Source organism: Narcine bancroftii, chromosome 7 (genome assembly GCF_036971445.1).
Source record: "Narcine bancroftii isolate sNarBan1 chromosome 7, sNarBan1.hap1, whole genome shotgun sequence".
In the NCBI taxonomy this organism is placed as follows: Eukaryota; Metazoa; Chordata; class Chondrichthyes; order Torpediniformes; family Narcinidae; genus Narcine; species Narcine bancroftii.
In genome coordinates this window covers 155282835-155299794 of record NC_091475.1, presented here as the reverse complement: position 1 = coordinate 155299794, position 16960 = coordinate 155282835, and the positions used below count along the sequence as shown (strand labels likewise).

General features: G+C 36.2%; 1 protein-coding gene across 1 annotated transcript in view; it reads left to right on the top strand.

The window, feature by feature from the left end:
• Nucleotides 1-3430: 3430 nt before the first annotated feature.
• Nucleotides 3431-16960, top strand: part of LOC138739243 (serine protease 23-like) — a 51551-nt gene continuing 38021 nt past the window's right edge. The window contains exon 1 of the mRNA XM_069890901.1: nt 3431-3448. The gene's annotated coding sequence lies outside the window, so the exon portion shown is untranslated. The remainder of the gene's footprint in view (nt 3449-16960) is intronic.

The following is a 16960-nucleotide window of genomic DNA, read 5'->3' as shown; positions in this document are numbered from 1 at the left end:
TATTGAGGAAGAGGGCATGTTTGCAGTTTACTGGACCTTCACAATATTGTGGGCTATGCAGTAGTGATTAAACCATTGTACGTAGTTACCTCAACTTTCTTCTACTTCGTTGAATTCCCTGAACATTCCCTCCACCATCTTGGCGTGCTTTCACCTTGATCTTTTGATGAAAATTTGTTGTGGTTGTTATGTCGTCATTTTCTACCTTTCTTCTGTTGTTTTCTTTCTCATGGTTGGTGTATGGAGTATGTGTAGGGTTCATTTTGTTCCTTGTCGCCACTGTTGTGTATGCACTCACACAATTAAGACTTGGAGATGTGTCTGGATTGACAGCAGACTGTCGATCACCATCACACTGTGCACTGACACATCTCAGGGCTGTGTGAAGAGCCTGGTCTTGTTCATACTACTGACCTATGACTGCAAAACCAGTTCCAGCTCCAAAAGAGTCATCAAGTTTGCAGATGACATGACAGAAAATGGTCTCATCAGGCACAATGATGAGTTGCACTACAAAGAGGTGGAAATTTTTGGGAAATAGTGAGAGAGTAACAACCCAAGTCTCAATGTGGACAAGATGAAGGAGATGATAGTGGACTTCAGGAGAACGAGGGTGACCACCCTCCGCCACATATTAAAAGCTCAGAAGTGGAGATAGTAGAGAACATCATGTTTCCTAGAATCCTCCCCTGGACACACAACATCTCCTCACTTGTCAGGAAGGTGCAACAGCAACTGTAATTGGAGGTCAATCCATAGGACTATAAGGGCAGCAGACACGATCACCGGGTCTGCTTCCCTCCCATCAACATGATTTACTGGAATCTTTGATTAATGATGGCTCACAAAATCAGTGAGGGCTCCTATCACCCCACATGCAGCATTTTCCAGCTACTCCTATTGGGAATGAGATATAGGAGTATCAGAGCCAGACCACCAGGCTGACTCACCACAACTCCTTCACCCAGGCAATGAGTCAGCTGAATGACTGATGAATTGCTCATACAATCCCTCCATGACTACTATTTATTTAACAATAACATTTATTCATTTATTTTAATATTTGTATAATATGTAGTGTGCATATTTATAATTTGTCTGTATGTGTGTTTGTGGTGCTTTGCACCAAGGACCGGAGAACATTTTTTGTTGGATTGTATTTGTTTAATTGGATGATAAATAAACTTGAACAATGTAAGAATTTCATGTTAAAAACAATAGATTAATTAGGTCATGTAGCTGCTCAAGCAAGCCCTGGTATTCAATGAGATCAAGGCAAAACCAATCATGATCTCAAAACCATTTATTTCTCCTTATTTCTCTTGTTGCAGATAGATCTTTGGTGGTCTTGAAGTAGTGCTATGAGTAGGACAGTACAGAGATGTTCAAGAGCCTAATACCAGATAGGAAAAAAAAATCACTCTTCAACCTGAAGGGGCTCCTCCAGTCTCCAATGACAGAGCAAAGTAACAAATTCAATGGCAATGATCCATCAGAAAATGTGAGACTTCTACGTTCAGATACACAGGTATGGAGACAGTTGCCCACCTCACTTATTCACTAAGACTGTGTGGAGAAGGATGCAAGGGACCTGGTCATGGTTCATACCCAGCAACAGCATAACAAAGGACTAATTGATTTACAGGCTGTTCCCAGGGACACACACAGATCTCAGACATCGAGAACTGCCAGAAGGCCATCAACTTGGTGAAAGACGTCCTTTGGTCTGCTGAAAATTGTGGTCTTTCAGCAGCTGGAGATGTTGGTGCAGGACGTTCCAGGCTGTAGGAATACAGACTGAGGGATGCACAAAGGCTTGGCACAGCCAATGCAAGGGTGTTGTGGGGAAGGACCATAGTCCTTCTGTCACTGGGCATTGAGGGTCTAAGATTGAGAAGAAGCCCCTCAAACAACAGAGGGGGAAGAAATGACATGGTGGCACACAGATGGCAAAGGTGTAACTGAAGATTGTATGTATCAATCAACATAAAATTATGGGATGTATGGACCTACACTAAGGATGTGAAGATACTTTGAGGGTTTTCTTCTTTTGTAAAGAATTTGTTATGAATAAAGTCCAATTTTGAGAAAAAAACATTCACTTAAGTCCCATCATAGTTGATGCTTGCTTGTCGACTGAGAGCATTTACATATACCTCCTGGGCCAGGTTTATTGGCTGGAAGTCACACACACACGGCCATAGTAACTACTGTCACAATTGGCCATTTCTACCATTTCAATTTTTGACTAAATGGCCAAAAGAGTTTGTAGAGCTGGCAAACAGTAATTGAGTTGGAAATATCTCTGAGTCATGGATGATTTTTCATAGCTATTCACCACAAAACAGCAAATTGGCCTAAGTGCACATTTAAAAGCTGCTTGGAGTGGACTACAGCTCTTCCCATAAATGGCATTCCTCCTTGTAGTGTTTGGTCATAAATATTGTTTTATTTCACTTGACAATGCACACAGCACAGAAATGTCTTCAGAACTTTTCCTGCACAATTGCAAGAATTCAAATAACTTCTTAAGAGCTGTCCCTTATTATTGATCTTCTCCCTCTATTGATGGCATTATAGTATATTAAGTATCACTGCTTTGTACAACAAAGTTAAAGATTAACCATTCATTCCTAGGCACCTATAAAATGCACATTTTCCTCACAAAATGGTCAATTATCTTAAACTCACTTCAATTTTGAATTTTAGTTTCTAAAGCCACCATTTTGCTGTTAAAAGCATCCTTCAATAAATCAAAAAGGATTTTTGTTTCACCATGTTCAACTGTTGCCAAATAATTTAAATATATATTTTTGCACACCAACTCCTTTGAATTCCTTTCCAATTCCTTTTTTAATTAATGCTTTGATAGCATACCTTCTTTCCATTGATGAAGTGGGTGTATTCAGCAATTATAAAAGCATAATTTTATTTCCACTTGTCCCAAGCACTTCCTTGATATGTACTACTGGGGTCATGACCAGTTCACACATACCAGTAACAAATAGTAAGTAAACCAAGGAGCCAAATGATGTCACCAGATTTGTATTTGAATTTCAGTTTATTATGCCATTAGGTTCACGTGATATTGCTATGCAAGATATATGATGGCAAGTTTCTCATAAATTAGACTTACTGAGGTCGATGAGTAGAGTTTGACTGTATACTTCAGTAGAAAGACAGCATAGAAGGCCACAAGTTCTGCATTGCTTTTGGAGATTGCAGTGGCAATATGAGGGAACAGCAGATGTAGAGGAGAAAGACTGGCTCGTCAGGTTAATTGTCAGATTCGGTAATATAAATTCCTCTTCCCCCATTGATGTTGCTTGACCTGCTGAGTCCCTCCAATATATTTTTGCTTCAAATTTCAGCATCTGCAGCGTCCTTTGTAACATTTGTTCAAGTTTTCAAGAAAATCTTCTACTGTTGAATAGAAATTGTGTTAAAGGTAAGAAAAAGATTTTCAAAAGATTCAAGCATACTGAATTTGAAAAATATGGACGTCCAAATTTACATAAGAAGGATCAACAAAGAGGATTAAGACCAATGAATTCATCAGAACAAATAACAAAATAGAGCCCGAGAAACCTGACACAGAACTCGTTAAAATTGAATTTGCCATGATTCTCACTGTGAAATAAGCTGTTCAGCCAAATAACTTTATTTGGAGTAACTGGAACATTTCCCTTATTCCTTCTAGGGAAGAGTACTCTTCCAGAACAGATTGTCTCTTAATGTATTAATTGGAAACATGTTGCTTGTTAACTTGATTTTAGCTGATGTGTATAAAACCTTGGAGGACTGCAGATGCTGTTTCACTCTCTTTTCCTGCATTCTTTCCTTCTTCTTCTGCAAGATAATATCACCACCAAAATACTCATCAGGAATCCCCTCCCTACTTCACATTACACAGAGGCAACAACCAGCAAATCAAAAGCAGTTTCAACACAAAGTGAAAAGAACAAACTAAACATAGTTACTGTTGCAACTGGTCAAAAGTCAAAGTCTCCATTTGCAAAGCAACTATTTTAAACTAATCCTGATATACTCAGCTCCAGTACATTACAATCTTTGCACTATCTTGCTGGAATGCATGCACCACACTTTTTCACTGCATGTTAGTACACATAGCAATAAACAATTCAATTAGCTCAGGTTATTGGCAATGTAAGACTGTTGTCTATGTAAATGTGTGATGTTACACACACACACACACACACAGTAATTGGAAACTGTGGAATATACAAGATGAATACATTTGAGCATTTCTCTGGATTTCTTGATGACTCAATATTCCTGTTGATACATGTAGTTAAACTAAGAATTCTCATGTTCATTACAAATTGTTGCAAAAGACATAAATATTAAGCCTTGTGAAAAAACAACAAATTGAACCGTTGTAACTCCTTTGTTCTTTGCACAGCTGTATGAATGTTTGAGATAACCTGCTAAGACCCCTTGCAGAAGAACCCTCTTCATTGTACTCGGTATAATGTGACAAATAAACTTAAACTTGAAAATTGAACAGAAATAAGCTTGAACGGTAGGAAAATCTTAGAATTCAGCAGAGGAGGCTAGAGCATTGGTAAGAAAAAGGAGTAAAGAACATGAGAATGGGCTGAGGATAGCATAAAAACAGATTGTGAGAATATCATTAGTCGTGCACCTTGGAAAAGATGAGAAAACATTGATGTGGGGTCCTGACAGATTGAAATAGGAGGAATTATGCAGGGAAATAAGGAAATAACAGAGAAACTAAACAATTTTGTGTTTTGTCTGCATAAACAAAATAGTGGAGCACAACAGGTTTAGAAAAAATAGGCCTTCAAATGAATTACAATTAATATATAATGAGTAATAGAGAAGTTAATAAAAGCATGTAAATCCTGTTCACCTGCATCCTAGCATTTTAAAGGAGGTGCCGAATAAAATGATAACTACACTGTTGTCATCTTTCAAAATTCCATAGATTCTGGAATGGTTTCCACTGAGTGGAAAACTCTACCCTACCATGCAAGAAAGAAGGGAGGACTACAGGCCATTTAGCTTGTCACCTATTATTAACAAGTTGTAACAAGGAGGTAATGATACATTCCCAAGAACTGTAAGTAAGAAGTTCATTGGTCTGACCCTAACCCTAACCCTAACCCTAACCCAGATGCTGCCTGACTGTTGAGTGTTTCCAACATTATTTTTTTTAATTTCACATGTCCAACATCAGTAGTATCTTTTGCTTAATGATTACCAGTTAGGTTACCAGGTGCATGTCTTGACTCCTGTATTCATTAGTTCTTTATTACATAAAATTAGAGTTGTCTTTTTACTTAAATTTAACAGTCCAAACTTCCAGTTATTTTAGTGAAGAGACCTACAATCGATAAAATACCTGCAAACTGAATAAAAATAGCCCTTTCACTGACACCCTGCTTTTAATTTTCTGCATTTTCCTCCCCTGAGGGTGTTGACTCACTGATCAGATATGTTTCAATTTCAGACTACCATTTATCAACTTATCGACTATGGCTACACTTTCAGTATGAGAGGTCCAAACAAACTAATCTCCAAATTACATGACCTGGTCTCAGCACCCCTCTCTGAAAATGAATCCATAACTTTCTAACCTTCAGGCCACCATCCACGAGGATTGGTGACAGCAGCTCCTTGACAATCATCCCCAATTCTGGGCCACCATAAGACTTTTCTCCCTGGGCACCCACAAATGAGTGGCCAAACAAAGCTCCAACTCTATCTACAAATTCATGGATGATGCCACCATCATAGGCAAGATCTCTAACAATGACAAAACAGAGTACTGAAGAGAAATAAAGGTTGACGCCAGGACAATGACCACTCCTTCAATATCAGAAAGATGAAGACATCAAGGTTGGACAAAGCTCACTCCCCAGTCCACATCAACAATGCTGAGGTGGAGGTAATAGACAGCTTTAAGATCCTAGGGGTAAGTATCTCTCATGACTTGTTCCAGTCCATCCATGTTGTGCAATGGCCAAGAAAGTGCTCCAGCACCTCTACTTCCTCAGAAGCCTGAGGACATTTCACATTACCAGTTTTGTGTACTGAACAAACTATGAATATAGTTTGAAGTTCCAGTAATTAATGTACGCAATCTAAAAAACAGAGACAAGGCATGGATGACTTGATAGAGTGAGATCTAAAACTCAAGTGCTTTATTCACATATCACATGGACCAAGCAGTGGTCAAGTCACGTTCCAAAGCAGTTCAGTTCAAGCTGTAAATTTTAACGTATATGGTAATAGTGGACATTCCTTGGGTACTAATAAAACAACAGATCATTGACATAAAACAAAAAGTTAATGACTTAGCATAATTGCTTAGTCACAGATAGTTATAATAGATTAGCATGGATGCTAACTTGTAGGATACTACATTCCTTCCCTTCTAATCATGACTTCTATAAGTCTTAAGTCATACGTCTTCAAGAAAACATGCGATCACATTTTTCAACTTGGTACAAGTGCACACAATGGATATTGTACCTTATCCTTTTAACAATATAAAAATTTAGCTTCTGCTGTTTCAATTCCAAATCAATTACTCAAGGACCGAGTATTATTGCTTATTACAGTACATTAGTATTTTATGAGAGCGTATACAGAGTCATTTCAGACTTTAAATCTGAATTTATGATATAACAGAACATACTAGGCCGATCATTACACAGACTTGTACAATACCATGTGCTTAAGGTTCATAACATTTTGGAGGTCAAACGAGTCTGCCTGACTGTGTAACTATGAATGGGATTTCTTTGTTGATTTGAGCTGGGAGCAATTGGTCACTAAGATCAGAATTAGGAGTTGAATGTGAACTGAGTGTCGGTACTGCATCATCATCTAAATCAATAAATGTGTGCTGTTCAGCCAAGTCGTCTACAGATTCATTACTCCTAAATTCATCTGGGAGCAGGTGATCTGCATGAACAACTCTTCTATTGTTTCATGGCCCTCTGAAACGTCAGTTTTGCACCTGGTTTGCATTTAGTTGAAGCAGTAAACTCTTTTATTCCCAATACTTCATTCCTGAACAATTTGTCATGCCTTCTTAGAACTGGGCCTAACTCTGACTGGGCAGAAGATGTGGTAGTTAATTTATGGTGTGATTTAGGGGTTGGCTTGGTCTGAGATTTGCCCCGATCCCTAACCATCAAAATGTTCTCCCAGTTCAATCTGATTTTAGTTAGACAGTTTCTCCCAAAGAGAGCTGGATGATTTCCTTTCACAATCAACAATTCAAGCATGAATGTTTCACAATTTTCACACAGCACTGGGACAGTTATCTTATTGAGAAGTATCTTCCCACAGTGGCTCCGAAGGATGATATTTGTTTCCTCTAATAAAAACTCTGGCAATTTTGCATGGTACACCAAGTCAGACAGGATCAACCAGGAAGCTCCTGTATCTACCTTCATCTCAATAAATGAATTTCCAAAGATGATAAAATAGAAGAGTGTTTAGCTAAAATTGAACTGCTGAAATTGCAAGAAGAGGAGCAAAGCAAACTGATAAAACCATTTGAAATAGAGGAAGTACAGGATATATTAAAAAAGCTGCCGAACAATAAAACGTCTGGAGAGGATGGATTCCCAATAGAATTCTATAAAACATTTAAAGAGTTATTAATTCCTCCTCTCCTGGAAGTAATGAATGAGGTAGAAGAAACACAAAACTTGCCAGATTCATGCAAGATAGCAATAATTACAGTAATACCAAAGACGGGGAAGGATCCACCAACACCAGGATCATAAAGACCAATATCTCTAATTAATTCAGATTATAAGATAATAGCAAAAGTATTAGCAAACAGATTGGACCACTGTGCACCAAAAATAGTAAAACAAGGTCAAACTGGATTTATTAAGAAAAGACGAACAGCAGATAATGTCTGTAAATTTATTAATCTAATTCATGCAGTTCAAGGAAATAAGAAGCCAACAGTGGCTGTAGCTTTAGATGCAGATAAAGCCTTTGACAGGGTAGAATGGAATTATTTATTCAAAGTTCTACAGAGGTTCAATCTACCAGAAAAATATATTAATTGGATTAAACCATAATATGATGGACCATTGGTGAAGGTAACAGTAAATGGATATGTATCGAACCAATTTAAATTAAGTAGGTCAACTGGGCAGGGATGTCCACTATCTCCCTCACTGTTCACTTTAACAATAGAACCATTGGCAGAACTGATAAGAAAAGAAAATAAAAGGGATAAAAATAAAGGAGAAGGAGTATAAAATCAGTTTATTTGCAGATGACATCATAGTATACTTAACAGAACCAGAAATATCAATAAAAGAACTACATAAGAAATTGAAGGAATACGGAGAAATATCGGGGTACAAGATTAACGCAAATAAAAGTAAGTGATGACGATGAGTAATGTCGGTTATACAGAATTTTAAAAAGAATCACCATTTAAATGGCAAATACAAGCAATCCGATACCTAGGTATTAGATTAGGTAATAATTTAAGCCACCTGTACAAATTAAATTATCAGCCACTAATAAAGAAATTTCAGGAAGACTTAGAACATTGGAAAGAATTACCACTAACGTTGATAGGGAGGGTAAATTGCATTAAAATGAATGTCTTCCCAAGGATACAATACTTATTTCAATAGTTACCAATTCCCTTAACAGAGAAATTCTTTAATGAACTAAAGAGAATAATAAGGAAATTTTTATGGGGGGAAACCGAGGATAGTATTAGATAAATTAACAGAGAGGTACAACCAAGGTGATTTGCAGTTACCAAACTTTAAAAATTATTATAGAGCAGCACAATTAAGGTATTTATCAGATTTTTACCAGACAAGGAAAAACCCAGATTGGACTAAGATAGAGCTAGATGAAATAGGGGAGAAGGTACCAGAACATATACTTTATAAGTGGGATGAAAAGCTGATACGATATAAAAGCTCACCAGTATTGCATCATTTACTCAATATATGGAAGAAGATTCACTTAGAAAGGAAAAAAAACAAATTACAGACTACCAAAATTATTATTGACGCAAAATCAACTAATCCCTTTTACAATAGAGAATGGGAGAGAAAAGGAATTAAAAGAATAGAAAATTGTTTTTTGGGAAATAATTTATTAACATTTGAACAAATGAAGTACAAGTATGGAATAACTCATGGTACAATGTTTGCATACCATCAACTGAAAGTCTACTTAAAGGATAAATTGGGAAACAGACTGAGATTACCAGAAGGAAGCAGCTTTGAATATGTGATTACAGAAACAATGATAATAAAAAGATTTATAACGAACATGTACATCAAGCTGCAAAAGATGGAAAATGATGAAATAAGCTATAAACCCAAATAAAAGTGGGAAAAAGATTTTAACATAAAGATAAAAAATGAAACATGGGAAAAGTTATGCTCTGGAACTATGAAGAATATAATAAACACAAGGTTACGTATGATACAGTATAATCGGTTACACAGGTTATATATCACACCCGAAAAGTTTAAAAAATGGGATCCAACATTATCAGATAGATGTTTTCACTGCAAGAAGGAAATGGGAACAACAGTACATGCAATTTGGGCATATGAGAAAGTGAAAAAGTTTTGGGAAGATCTAAATCAAGTATTAAATAAAATCACAAAAAGCAACATACCAAAAAATCCAGAGATCTTTCTTCTAAGTAATATAAGAAGTAAAGAATTAGGCCTCAAACTGGATGAAGCGCAAAAAAGATTTATTATGATAGTCTTAGCTGTAGCAAAAAAATATATAATGTCAACTTGGAAATCAGAAGAGAGCCTGAGAGTACAGCAATGGTGCATAAAATGAATAAATGTATTCCATTGGAAAAAATAACATATAATTTAAAAAATAAAGTCACATTATTTGAACAAATTTGGGATCCGTACATGGAACACAACAGAGAAGTCCTACCGTGGACCTCCACCCCCTAAAATGATAGAATGAGAAGAAGACGAAATTAACTGACCCAGTGTGTAAAAGTAGATGACACAATTTTCTTGTTTATTTTCATTGTGTGATGGGTTTATTGTATTGCATATGTTGAACGTTTAATGGGTTTGAAGGGCCTTATGCGTTTGTGCACTTTCAGTCTTAGAGTCATTGTCAGAAGCAATTTCAACAAATTTTGTCTTCTCGTGACTATGCTTTGAGGAGAAACACATCGAGTGAATATGTCCTCTCTCTGTGCATCCGTGGCACGTAGCATCTTTGAGCAGAAGAAATAAACATATTTCCTTAGCTTCTCAGGAGTTAAATATAACTAATGTATAAAATTATAATGAACCTATCTATATCTTACATTTACTAATTTAGTCATACTATCCCCACATATAGTTATCCAATCATCCTGAAAAATAGATATAAACAAATCTTTTTTTCCCCATTTTAACTTTGATTTATAAATATCTGGCTTATACATTTTATGCTGTAATAAGGCATACATTTCAGATGTAAATCCTTTCTTACCCACTTCAGAAAGTAAACTTTCAAATTTAGACCGCCTAGGCAACCGTAACGTATGCCCAAAATTATCCAACAGTAAGGCTCCAACCTGATAATAAGTAAACAGAGTATTTGAAGACATTTCAGATTTTTCCTTCATTCTTTGAAATGAGATAAAATACCCAGCTTCATAACAATCTTCTACATAATTAATACCTTTCTGTTCCCACATTTTCAAAAGCTGATTATTTAATGAAAAAGAAAAAAAGCTTATTTTGAAACAAAGGAGCTTTAGCCGAAATTTTACCTTCAGTACCTATAATTTAATTCTTCTTACTCCCTCATTCCATTAAATGCTTCAACACCAGTAAATTGAAACTCTGTAAAAGCTGAGAATTCCACTTATAAATAAACTGGTCAATCCTCTTCTCATTAATCTGAGACAATTCAATCTTGGCCCAAACCAAAGGTTTATCCACTTCAAACATTCTATTAATAAATTTCAATTGCACCAATTCATAATCATTCTGAAAATGAGGAAGTTGCAATCCTTCTAAAGCATATTTCCAAGTCAATTTCTGCAACAACACCCTTGCCATTTTACCTTTCCATAAAAATGTCCTCACCAAAGCATTCAAATATTTTTTTAAATTTTGGGAAATCTACATGGAATAGACTAAAAAAGGTATTGTATACGGTGAAAGATATTCATTTTCACGGAATTTACCTGTCCTATCATGTTATTGGTAAATCTTTCCACCAGTTTAAATCATATTTGATTTTAGACAATAAAGGTAAATAATTCAATTCATATAAATAATTATAATTATCATCTATTTATAATTCCTAGATACTTAATTCGATCAGACCACTTAAATTTTGCAATATGTTTACAAAATGAATAGTCCGTATCAGCCAAAGGCATTATTTCACTCTTATCCCTATTAATCTTATAACCTGATAATTCACCATATTGTTCCAGTCTTGCATGTAAACTCCACAAAGATTGCATAGGTTGCTATAAATATATCAAAATATAATCTGCAAATAGATTTATTTTATATTTATCTGCTTTCACCTTAATACCCTTAATATTACCATCTTGTCTAATCAACTGAGCTAAAGGATCAATAACCAATGCAAATAGAGCTGGTGATAAAGGACAGCCCTGTCTAGTCAATCTAGATAATACAAACGAAGAAGACACTTGTCCATTTGTCACAACTCTAGCTGAAGGGTTTTTATATAAAGCCTTAACTCAGCTAATAAAAATTCCAAATTTAAACTTTTCCAACACTTTAAACAAAAAAACTCCATTCCACTCAATCAAAGGCCTTTTCGGTATCCAAAGCAACTACCGCAGGTTGGCCAGATTGCCCTGAGAAGTATTGATTAAAGAAATCATCTTCACAATATTGTCTGCTGAATACCGATTTTTAATAAAGCCCGCCTGATCTACATGAATCAAATCTCGTTAATGTTTAGCTAGTCTATTAGCCAGAACCTTGGCAACAATTTTATAATCCACATTCAATAAAGAAATAGGTCTATAGGAGCCCACTTTCAATGGATCCCTATCCTTCTTAGGAATAACTGTAATAAGTGCTCTAGAAAAAGAATCCAGAAAGGAACCAGTCTCTGTCGCCTGCTTCAAATACATCCATCAATATAGGAATTAATAAATTCTGAAATTCTTGATAAAATTCAGAAGTATAACAGTCCTCTCCTGGAGATTTCACACCAGACATTGACCACAAAGCATCCTTCACCTCTATAACAATAAAAAAGAAACATCTAAATCTTTGATCTCTGTATCCCTTAAAGACGATTAAGCCAATTCAGACAAAAAGGTATCGATTTTAACATTATTTTCCAATACTTCGGAAGTATACAATTTCTCATAAAATAAACAAAATTATTGTTAATTTCCTGAGGTTTTTAAGTAATTAACGAATCATGCCTAATAGCATTTATTGTCCTAGAAGCCTGTTCAGTCTTTAATTGCCATCCTAATACTTTATGGACTCTTTCACCCAACTCATAATAACACTGTTTAGTCCTCTGCAATAACTTCTCAAATTTATGTTTGTAATGAATTATAGTGCAATTTCTAATTAGTTAAACAAACTTTTTTAGTTTCCGTAGCATCCGCTGTAATTCTTTTTCCAAAGTCTCTTTCTCCTTCTCTAGTTTATTAGTCTCAGCCAAATGTTGTTTTTTATTTTAGCTGTATAACTAATAATCTGTCCCCTCAAATAAGCTTTCAAGGCATCCCACAAAACAAATTTACTATCAACCGAATCTACATTTATTTTCAAAAACAACTGTATATGATCCCTCATAAACTTTATAAAGTCAGAATTTTTCAACAACATAGAGTTAAATCTCCATCTATGCACATTCTCCACTACTTCAGAATGAGTACAAGTAATTAATAACAAAGAATGATCAGACAAAATCCTACTCTTGTATTCAGCTTTTAAAATTCTTCCTTGTAACTGCACTGATACTAAAAATAAATCTATTCTAGAATAAGAATCATGTCGAGATGAATAAAAAGAAAATAATTTTCTCATTAGGATTTAATTTCCTCCAAATCTCCACCAAATTCACATCTTTCATTACTGTCATTAATTGTTTTGCCATTTTTGTTCGAACTACCATTTTGGGAGATTTATCTAACAATGGATCTAAACAACAATTAAAATCACCTCCAATATTTTATCATATACTTGATTTAAATTAAAAAAAGGAAGTTCATCATCTATATTAGGAGCATAAACATTCACTAAAGTCCAAGATTCTGAAATAATTCTGCAATTAACACTCAAAATCCTACCAACAGCTTCAAAAACTGAATCCAATTTTAAAAAAAAACTTCTTATGAATTAAAATAGCAACACCCCTTGGTTTAGAATTAAAAGAAGATGCTATAACTTGTCCAACCCAATCTCTTTTTAATTTTTGATGTTCATTTTCAGTCAAATGAGTCTCTTGCAAAAATGCAATATCTACTTTCAACTTTTTAATATAAGCTAATGCCCTCTTTCTCTTAATCGGACTGTTAAGCCCATTAATATTAAATTAGCCATAATAAGCTATATTTACCACCCTCAGTGGGGAAATACCCCCCCCATGGCTTCATTACACATAAACAAAGATCTCCTCAATTAAAGACAGAAAAAAATTAAAAAAAAAAAACCCAAAAAAATCTTCAACAAATCAGTGTAGTACCCCCCTCAATTATGCAGGAGTAACAAGTGCCACAAAGTGGCCGACAACTTCGGAAGGATTAACAGTCAAACCACCTCCCCCTGAGCAGAACAAATACAGAAAAAAAACATAATCAATTCAAGTATGATAAGCTGCTTCCAAATCACGGTTGATTTGATTATCATCAATACCAATATCAATTAACTGTTGAGTCTCCATCTCTTGCTTCCCATTTCTTCCCTTTCAGAACCAAAATTGATCTTGGCCCTGGTTATTAACAGGCAAAGAATGAGCAAAAGTAAGAGCCTCAGCTTCATCATTAAAAAACTGAGTTTGATAATCCCCATAAAAACTTTTAACACGGTAGGATAACAAAAAGCAAATTTATAACCCTTCAAACAGCTTTAGCTGAATTAAATTCTTTACTATGCTTAATTACAGCCTGGCTCAAATCAGCATAAAGAAAAGACTATTATTCTTAACAAAAAAAGGACCCTGGTTATGTCTAGAATTCTGTTCTTCGAGTCTCAAAAACAATTCTCGGTCCTGATAACGCAAACATCGAATCAGAATGGATCGTCACGCTTGACCTGGAAGTAGTTTCCTTCTTATTGCTCAATGAGCTCTGTCCAATTCCAAGCCACTTGGGAAATAAGCCCACAGGAATCCACTTCTGAAAAAATTGAACTGGACCTGAGCCTTCAAAATCTTTCGGGACACCAACAATTTTAACATTATTCCTCCGACTCTGATTTTCCAAAACATCAATCTTCCTCAACAAATCACTCTTCTGAATCTCCCAACTAGTAAATGAATCCTCCATCTGTCCCATCTTTTACTTACACTGCTCCACATCATCTTTACAGTCAAGAAATGCATCTTCAATCTTCTTAAATTTTTCTTGAACTTTATCCACTGCTCTCAGGCACTTTGTAACATCCTTTTTAAGAGAAGACATTTCACCCTTCATATCAGACATTTCACCTTTCATCTGAATCAATTGTTCCTTGACTACTGAGAACCCTTGGCCCACTGCATGACCAAATTCTCCATTTGCTTGGATATATCAGACAAAGCAATATTAGAATGAGAAGGGTCAGACTTAAGCTTAAAAGTCTGCCTCAACACAGGCCTACCCCCAAACAAGCCTACTTCCTCCTCCACAAGCTGATCCTCTTCCTCTTCCATTCCAGTGATGTCCTCCTCTTCCTCCATTGCAATGGGAGTCAGCACGGCTGAGGGAGATTGGGTCCCCCCGCAGCCTTGGCCATTTGAAATGTCGCACACATGTGCGATGAAGCCTCTTGATCTGGAGATCAGTGTCGATCGCTGGTGCCATCTTGTACGACTGTACGCGGGGATGGCGCCAGCATGGAATGGACCCTACCTGTCAACGATTGCTGCGGCTGAGGCTGTATTGAAATCGACGCCGTAAGCTCCATATGCACGGTAGGCCGAGTTTCTTCAACAATTACTGGCTGTTTAGTAGCCATTTTTTTAAATTATTTGAGCTTTAGTCTTCCTCATAACTATTTTTAAAGTACTTCAACAGTATAGCTAACAGTTATAAAAAAAAATTTAAAAACTTTTAAATGGGTTTTGAGTAGTTCTGCCAGGAGGTGTTATTTCATTTTTTCTCCATCATCGAAAACTGGCAATAGATGTTTGAGGTTATCTTTCATACATGCTAGGTAATCACTGTCCATGAATATTGGCTTGGTGAACCACCCGAGTACAGAATTGATGGAGCACTGGCATAGCTGCTCAGTTTCTGGATTAATGACCCCATCCTTTGGTCTCCCTACACCATCACGCCATGCCCCCCGCTAGGCGCTTTCTTCATGTAGTCCTGGTTTGCCACCCCCTCCATCTCATCAGTGATTTCTTTAGCCCTTGTGTCATCAAATGTCAAATCATGAACCGAAAGAAGATGTCACTGAGTACAGGATGTAGTTCCAAAACAAGTCTGTCTCAGGGTGCCTCCTTCAAAAAGGAGCCAAAGGAACAAGTTGAAGCCAACTGTTTCAGTCTGACGACAAAGTCTGCCAGGGACTCTTTATCTCCCTGTTGCGCCGTCCAAAACTTATGCCTCTCTGCAATGACGATAGGCGCCGGATTAAAATGTTCAGTTAGCAGCTTCTGCAAGATTGCATATTCCTTTCTGCTGGGCTGGTCCGGACTGCACAGATTTTTCAGCAACTGGTTTGCGTCGGTCCCACGCTTGCAAGAAATAAACTCGTTTTCTTGCCCTCAGCAATTATATTGGCATTGAAAAAGGCATCCATACGATTAACATAGTCCTCAAAAGACTCCACAATCTCCTCAAAAAAACCAACATTACCAAAAACTGCCATTGTGGGTACTTTAAAAGTCCTCTTTGCCAATTTTGTCCCCTGGAGAAACTTGTAGCTCCAGCAGTTAATGTACACCGTCTAAAGAGCAGAGACAAGTAATGAATGACTTTTTGATAGAGTGAGATCTAAAACTCATGCTTTATTCACATAGCACATGGACAAAATGATGGTCAAGTCACATTCCAAGGTGGTTCAGTCAAAGCTGAACAGAGGTTACATTTTATGGTAATAGTAGGCATTCCTTGGGTACTAATTATTGCAATAGATCATTGATATAAAACAAACAAGTTAATGACTTAGCATAATTGCATAGTCACAAGGTACTTATAATATATCAACATGGATGCTGACTTACAGGATACTACAACCAGCATCCCTTAGCATCTTCTACAAATGGAAGACTTAAAGCATCCTATCAGGATAAAGCAGGAAATGCCCTGCACAAAATCGCAAGAAATGGCAGAGAATTGTGAATGTAGTTCAGTCCATCACACGTACTCCAGGTGTTTAATTATCCATTTATACATCACAATGTTTTGTATTTTTGACACTTGTTTCCTGTAAAAAGCCAGGGTTTACCATAATCAGGAAAGCATAAAGAAGTTTCAATGTGAATTTAGGAAAGCCAAATGGACTTTGCTCAGGGATTTATGCAATCTGTTAATGCTCGGTGTATTAACTCATTATGTGAAAGGAGTGGCAAGAATTTTTCATGGAGATCAATGCAAGCTATTTTGCAGCATGCATGAAATGTGTAAGATTCAATATTGTTGCTCATTTGTATTCAATTCAAAAAACAGCAATCCACATACTTCATTGCTTATCTGTGCAGTTATCAATCTGTTGACTCTGAGAAAACAGTTACTGGCAATATGTTTATTGTAGTGTAACACTCAAAGCCCTTCACA